Here is a 7,249-nt window from a genome sequence, read left to right on the forward strand (position 1 = left end):
TATCTTTTTCCATTATCCAAACCATACTAGAAAGTCTTTCTCATGAAATTCCAATTTCACACTAGAAAGTGCCCTCATGAAATTCCAATTTTGATGCAAAATTTTATTTTATAATTGATGTTGAAAGACTCAATTTTCAAGATACCCACTAGTCTCATGTTTGACATATTTTGATTGAGAAAAAAGTTTTGGTAAACATAATTTATCAAGCTTAGGTTTAAAGTTTATTTTCTTGGTCTCTTTGAAACATCAAAGTGTGCTAAGACTAAATTTTTACTTTCTCCATTGTCTATGTTGTGTTAAGAAAATTAACTTTTAAGAGACATTATCTAAGTTCATCGATATAAGTGTAGAGATTTAGTATGCATTTCCTCAAAAATGTCATGTAAAGTTTACGTTTTTGAATAAGTTTAAAATGGGAATGGAATAGAGCCTTGGACAGGGTTCTTCTTCCTTGAGTAAGTCTAACTTAATCTTGATTGTGGTAGGTGAGAGAGTTTTCATCCATGGATCATAAAAAGGAAAAGTGAGATAATGTCATTGTTTTATTGAGTACCATAACATTAAAGAAAATTATGGACAGACTTTCAGTTGATCTGAATGACGTAGAAGATCTTTCTCATATAAAGTTCAGAGAAAGAGGGAAAGAAGATATATTCCTTTCAAGTGGTTAAGAAGGTGCACTCCTTCCAATTGAAAAATGTTTGCATAAAGGTGGACCATTGTCAACACATCTATTCTCTTTTGAGATTTAGTTTCTTGTTTGTAATTCAATTTGTGATAGATTCTAAGCCTTTTCAAATCTTCAATGCAAGTATTCCAAGGTTGTCAGTTGTATCTTGTGCAGATGATACTTTCCAATTTGATTCTCACTTAGTTGGAAATTTATTAATGGTTATGTCTAGTGTTTAAAAATGAAACCGAGTGAAGACTAATGTAGAGAAAACATGACATTTGCCTTGTGATGACAATAAAATTTTTTGCATTTTGTAATTGTGTGACATGAGGTGTTGAATCATCCTAGCTAGTCAAACGCTTGGGACTTCTGCTTTCTCTAGATCCTGTTAGTGTTTAAGGTTAGAATGAGATTGTGGTGAAGGTTCATAATATTGAAAAGGTAAAAACTAATCTTTTGCTTTTAGATTATCATCCATATCCTTTATGATTTCGAAATCTTGCAACTTGGTCCTAAAATATCTTCCATCAACATGGTGCCAACTTGAAAGCTTGTTCAGTAAAATTCTATGGGAGGTACAAATTTTAATTGTCAACTTAATTAGTACAAATGTTAAGCATCAACTTAATTAGCAGACTAAAAAAATCTAAGCCTATGCACCTACAAAAGATGGAGGGTTGGTATAAAGAGATTGATGAATGAGGAGATTGCCAAAGTCCTTAATTTGTTTGTCTCTATGATATGATTAAAATACTTATCAAGAAACAATAATAACTTAATGACTGCTACCACCAAAAAGAATTAGCTAGGACTTCAAAGTCATTCCAGTGAATGACTAAGTGGTTTGTAATAAAGGTCATTTTGATATTTAGCTTTCAAGGCTCTAATTTTTAGTAATGTGTGTCCCTACGATAAGAATAAAATATTATCAATAAATGATATTTTGACTCAAAGATCATAACTTAATGAATTTGACATTTAAAAGAAATTAATAGCGAAGGCTTCAAAGTCATTTCATCAAATGATTAAAAATATGGTTTGTTAGTAAAAGACCTAGAGTTTGGTTTTGCACTTTAACATAAGGTTGTTCAATGAGTCAAGCCAACTCGAGTTTGACTCAAACTCGTTTGACTAAGGTTCACTCAAGCTTGGGCTGTTAAATAAAAGAGTTAAGTTCAGGTTGAGAACTAAACTTGAATTAAAAAGTATGTTGAGCTCGAACTAGGCAAGCTTGACTTGGTTGAACTAGTTTAAACTTGCAATAATAGTATATGTGAAAAATGTCCACCTTTTTGTCAACAAAAAGAAAGTGTTCTAGTGGTTGTCCTTGTGCCTAAAAAAAATATAGGTTCAAAACTCAAAACCCCTTTTTGCCTACTGATTTAAAAAATATATTTTTAACAAGGTCGAGCCAAGTGAGCCAAGTCTCAGCTGGAGTTTGCCTAAGCCAAGCTTGAGCTAGTCAACCCTTGCTTGAGCCAAGTTTTTACTGTGGATATGGAGACTCAAGCCGAGCACAAACTCACACAACTCAGCTGGTACTTGATTTGTGAACATCCTTACCTTAACATTCCACAAGTGACAGATCCAAGAATGGTGAAATGGAAGAGATGTTGCCCTTCTTGTTAAGGATGATAATTCTATCTAAATGTACTAGTTTTTCCCCAAAACACTATAGCATAATTAATCTTTTAAAGTTTTCCTCTCTAATGGAACTAATTACGTAAGACGAACTTCCAATGCGGCATCCTATTTAGCACTAGAAGTAATATGAATGAGAAAGCATAGACTGGGTGCAAATTCACAAAGTAAAAGGTCTTCTAAGTGCTTCTTAGATTATTTTATTTCTTGTAAGAATATTATTAATTAAAAGCATGCTTTGACGTTTATGCATCGCTTCAATCTTGTGGATGTGCTCTTTACGGTGATATAACAATGAATGCTAAATATATATTTTTCTTTTGCTTAGATGTAAAACTAACTAGGGATTTTATATAGAAAAAGTTTTATGCTCTTTCAAAACATTGTTTAGGAGTTCAAATGGTAGTCCAAAATAGGTTTCTTTGTGAAGAATCACAAATTCATTGGGTCTTCTATTTTCAATTTTAATATAGAAAATATGTTAGTTTAGTGAGGCTTAAATCCATCAAGGAGTGATGAAACTTTTTTAGCAATGAAAAAAGGTGGAGCATTATGGTTGTGAATTGTGTTGATCCAAACAAGATTGATCTTTTGTTCCATTGGATATTCTGAAAATCTAGACTCGATAATAAGTTTTAACAAATTTTTGCTTACTTATGGAGCGACAAGGATGACTGAGATCTCATAAAATGATACCAAATTTATATTTTGTAATTTCCAGTTTTTTGTGGTAGTGCCTAAAATTTCCTCTTGTATGTGTAGATATATTAAGAAATCATAATAGTTCTTCCTACATCTTTGTGAGATAGTATATTCTAGTCTAACATTATAGTGAATGCATAGAAAAGTGGTGTTGAAATTTCTCTATTTTAAAATTACTTAGATGAATGAGTATGATTTTGTGTAAATCAGCACTTATACTATGTTATCTTGCCACATTAGTAGATCTTTTACCGTATTGAATCATGACAAGGTAATAGAAAAGGTTCTTTGAGCTTTGTAATGATAAACTATCTCTTTCATTAGCACATTAGGTAATTTTGGTACTATTTAATGAATTGTGCCAAACCAAGCATAGAAATTTGGGTTAAAAAAGGATGCTGCATTTTAATAGATACAAAAGCTGGGGTTCATTTTACAGTGCTTGAAATCTACATTTTAGGTTTGCCTCTTGTTTCCATACTTCTTTGCACTATTACTCCCAAAATCCCCTTCTTCCTCTACCCCTACTACTCATTGGAAGAGGAGGAATCCCACCCATCCATTATCTGTCAACCGCTTGTCTGAACTCCAATAGCATGATTCACAGTGCCTATCTCTTGATATGCTTTTGGTGGGTCTCTAACTTGTAGCAATGGTTCTCAATCTTTGAAGTGTCTCAACTAGTTTCCAAACAATTTATTTAGTTTGTTGGTTGCAGCCCAATGCTCTCCTTCTTTTTCTTCTTTTACAACTAGCAGTAGGTTTCTTCTAAAACATTTTTCCTAGCTAGGTAATGTTTTAAATCAAATTCTATTTCTACCATATTTCGTTTCTAAGTTTCATGTTTCTCATATCTCCATTTGTTTACCATTCAATTGAAGGAGATTGAAGCCTGTAGGGCTATCAAATCACCATCAATTTTCTATGCTTTATCTACCTAATAGATCAGTTAGAAATACATTTGTTTCTATTCCAATATTGCCCCTTTCAATGAACTTCCATGGCAAATCTAGTGGAGGTTGGGTTATATTACCACACACAAGGTAAGAGATGTTATTTGATGTGTGGCACATCTTTTCAACTACAATATCGATTTTCTCCCTTTATTATTTGAATAGTTATGTAGCACATAAAATTGTCATGTGCTATTTTTTTTTCTTTGAATGGTTTATTGTGTTGTATTCATTATGACTCTCGGTATTGCACCAAATTAATTGCATGCAAGGGTCAACCTTGTGCCAAATCAAGTGAATTGCAATCGCTTTACTTTTACTAATATTAGTTAATTTTGCTCAATTTTTCTAGTTCATGTATATTTGGGTAACTTACATGTCACCATTCCTTTTTGTTTTATGTTATCTACCATCATTCTAGATTCATACTCTTTTCATTTAAATGAATTTTGGCATGATTTACCAGTTCATTCCTAGACATGAAGATAGTAATATGAATGGGTTGAGAATTAGTTCTTCTTTCTATGCAAAAAAATGTGCCCTCCTAAGCACTAAAATGTGAGTTGCATCACTTGCACACTTATATGTCATGGCATCTTAGTTGATTTCATAGCATACTAAGACATGCATAATTTAGTTTAGAGCTTTTGAGATTGAGTGGATGCCACTATCTTCTTTTTCATAGAAGATTTGTGTGTTCTAACCATATTTAACATAAAAGAACTAGTTCAAAAACCACATCTGGTCCCACAAAATCTTGTTAGGTCAAGTATCATTGTCACCTACACTTCTAGTGTGATTGTAAAACCATTTAACGTGTTCAAATATATTCTACCCATTCACTTCCTGTGTGTGGCATGATCCCTCATGCATAGTCCATTTGAAGTTGTCATCATGTGCTATATTTAGGATCCTTAGAGCAAGTTTTTAACTTGTGATAGAATCTTTGTGGTGCATTGTGTCATGTTGCACCCCATCATGGACCGTTCACAAATCCTACTACATTCAGACTTGCATTTCAACTACTTGCTTTTGGAAAACATAGTGTGCCATTCTCTTCCCTCTAAGTTGGGTAACTGAAATCTTTGATTTGATCCTCATTTATCAGTAGATGACCTTACACTTGGAACATTTAGTCCAAGGCGGGTGATAGTACAAGATAGATCTCTTTTTACAGCTATATTATTCCATTAAATTTCTATATAGATGTATACTTAGGATTTTCAAAAATTGTGCGTCAACATTATGACTTGCTTTTCTGATAGGATCCCCTCACACCTATGTGTTATATCACGAAAAGTGGTATTAGTGAAATATGAATCAAGGTAGGAATTCATTCTAAAGACAATATCTTAAGAATGGGGATGGTCTTGATGATCTCAAAACACTCATTCCCTCTTCTTGAGAAATGTTGTTTCAAATATCTCATCTTGCATCAATGGAAGACATACATAAAAGTTAGATAGAAAAAATTGAAATAAGTGATTATCAACAGCAGTGGAAAATGCAAAGTAATGATATTTTTAGGACATATATATGAATGCCCATAAGTATTGAAGCCACAAATTTTCCAACACATGCCTAGTGATGTGGGAGTTGGCTCATGGAAAGGCAAGAAAAAAAATAATACTAGATCCATTTGATGCAGCTTTTTATTTATAAGCTATAGTTTTGTTTTGGGTTTGGACTTATTGCTTACTTTTATATTAGAGTATCACACTAGGATTTTTGGTACATTAAGGTTTTGCCTAAATTCTTTCTATACATCCTCATGTCTAAGAATTATTTCAACATCTTGATTGAGGTTAACAAAGTTAAGTTTTCTTCTCATAGTTGCTTTTGTTCTTCATATTGTTTTGCATTAAATTAGGTTTCCGCTTCCCTTCTATTTTCATTCTTGTCTAATGATTATTTCAGAGGCTTGAATTGGCATGGAAGACCTTAAAGGGTGCCTGAGTTAAAGGAGACCAAAAGATAAATGTTGGTGGTGAACTTTATAGTAGAATGTAACATTGGTTCTGCACGGCCCAACCTTTCAAGAAAAAGAACAAAAGCTTATTGTAATGCCAAAAAGAAAAGAAAACTGCAGCGTTTCAATCCAAGTAGAATTTATGTTGACTAGGAGCTTAGAACCAATGTTGTCAAATTGGTATATAAATCATATTAAATTTCAAAAACATTTAGGCAATTGTCTCAATTCAATTGGAATATGAACTATTTTAATAAAATCAAATCAAATTTATTATTGCAACATGTATTTTATGTCTTTACTGGTAAAAATATAAGCTCTCAACATGTATTTCATGTCACTAGTGGTAAATACACTACAAAAAAATATGGATTCACTAACATGTGAGAAAATGGTCGTCAGTGAAAGTCCATTTTTACTTATGCCTAGATAGTGATGTTGGTAAAGGTTGACTTTCATCGACATCTAGTGGAAGACGTTGATGAACATTAGCCTTCACCAACACATGTGGAATAAATGTCATTGAAAATTGGTTTATACCAAACCTTGGGAAGTGGATGTTGGTAAAAATAATGCTTTCACCGACACGCCCTCTCTATTGTGTCAATGTAGGTGTTCTTCAATGAAACCTTACCAATTTCCAATTTTGTGCATTGGTATAAGTTTTCCTTTTCACCAATGCCTCGTTCTTGGATATCAGTAATAATCGTTTCACCGATGTCTATACCATCGGTGGAAGTCTTGCAATACTTTCATTGACATTTTTAAGTTGTACCTTCATTGACATTTCCTACGTATCAATAAAGGCTTTCTAGACTCTTTATGTCTGCCCAAACCCTCCTTTCTCTTTACTTTTCTCCTCCTCTTCTCACTAGTATCTACCACACACTTCTAGGGATTACCATAGGTTTTCATCGATTTTTGGTGTTCAAACAACAAAAACATAGGTTTTTCACTTTCATATTTAGTTTTTATCCATTTGTGATTCAATTTAGGGTATAATATTGTTTGGGGTATGTATCCAAAATTTTCTGACGAGAGTTCACTGTTTTTTGATAAGATTTGGTCGTAATACTTTCTAATCACCTTTGTTGAGCTTAATATTATCGATTTGATGTATTGATTACATGAAATATCTACACATGCACAGAATCCTCCATTTTCTTTAGTTTTTGACCTCACCAGATTTCAGTGTGATACTATATAAATTTTTAATTCTTTTACATATGAACTTAGTCACTAAATATTACGTTAATTGGAGGTTCTTACAATATGTTTTGTAATGCTTAAATGTTTATGATCCCTAGC

Source organism: Nymphaea colorata, chromosome 13 (genome assembly GCF_008831285.2).
Source record: "Nymphaea colorata isolate Beijing-Zhang1983 chromosome 13, ASM883128v2, whole genome shotgun sequence".
Lineage (NCBI taxonomy): Eukaryota > Viridiplantae > Streptophyta > Magnoliopsida > Nymphaeales > Nymphaeaceae > Nymphaea > Nymphaea colorata.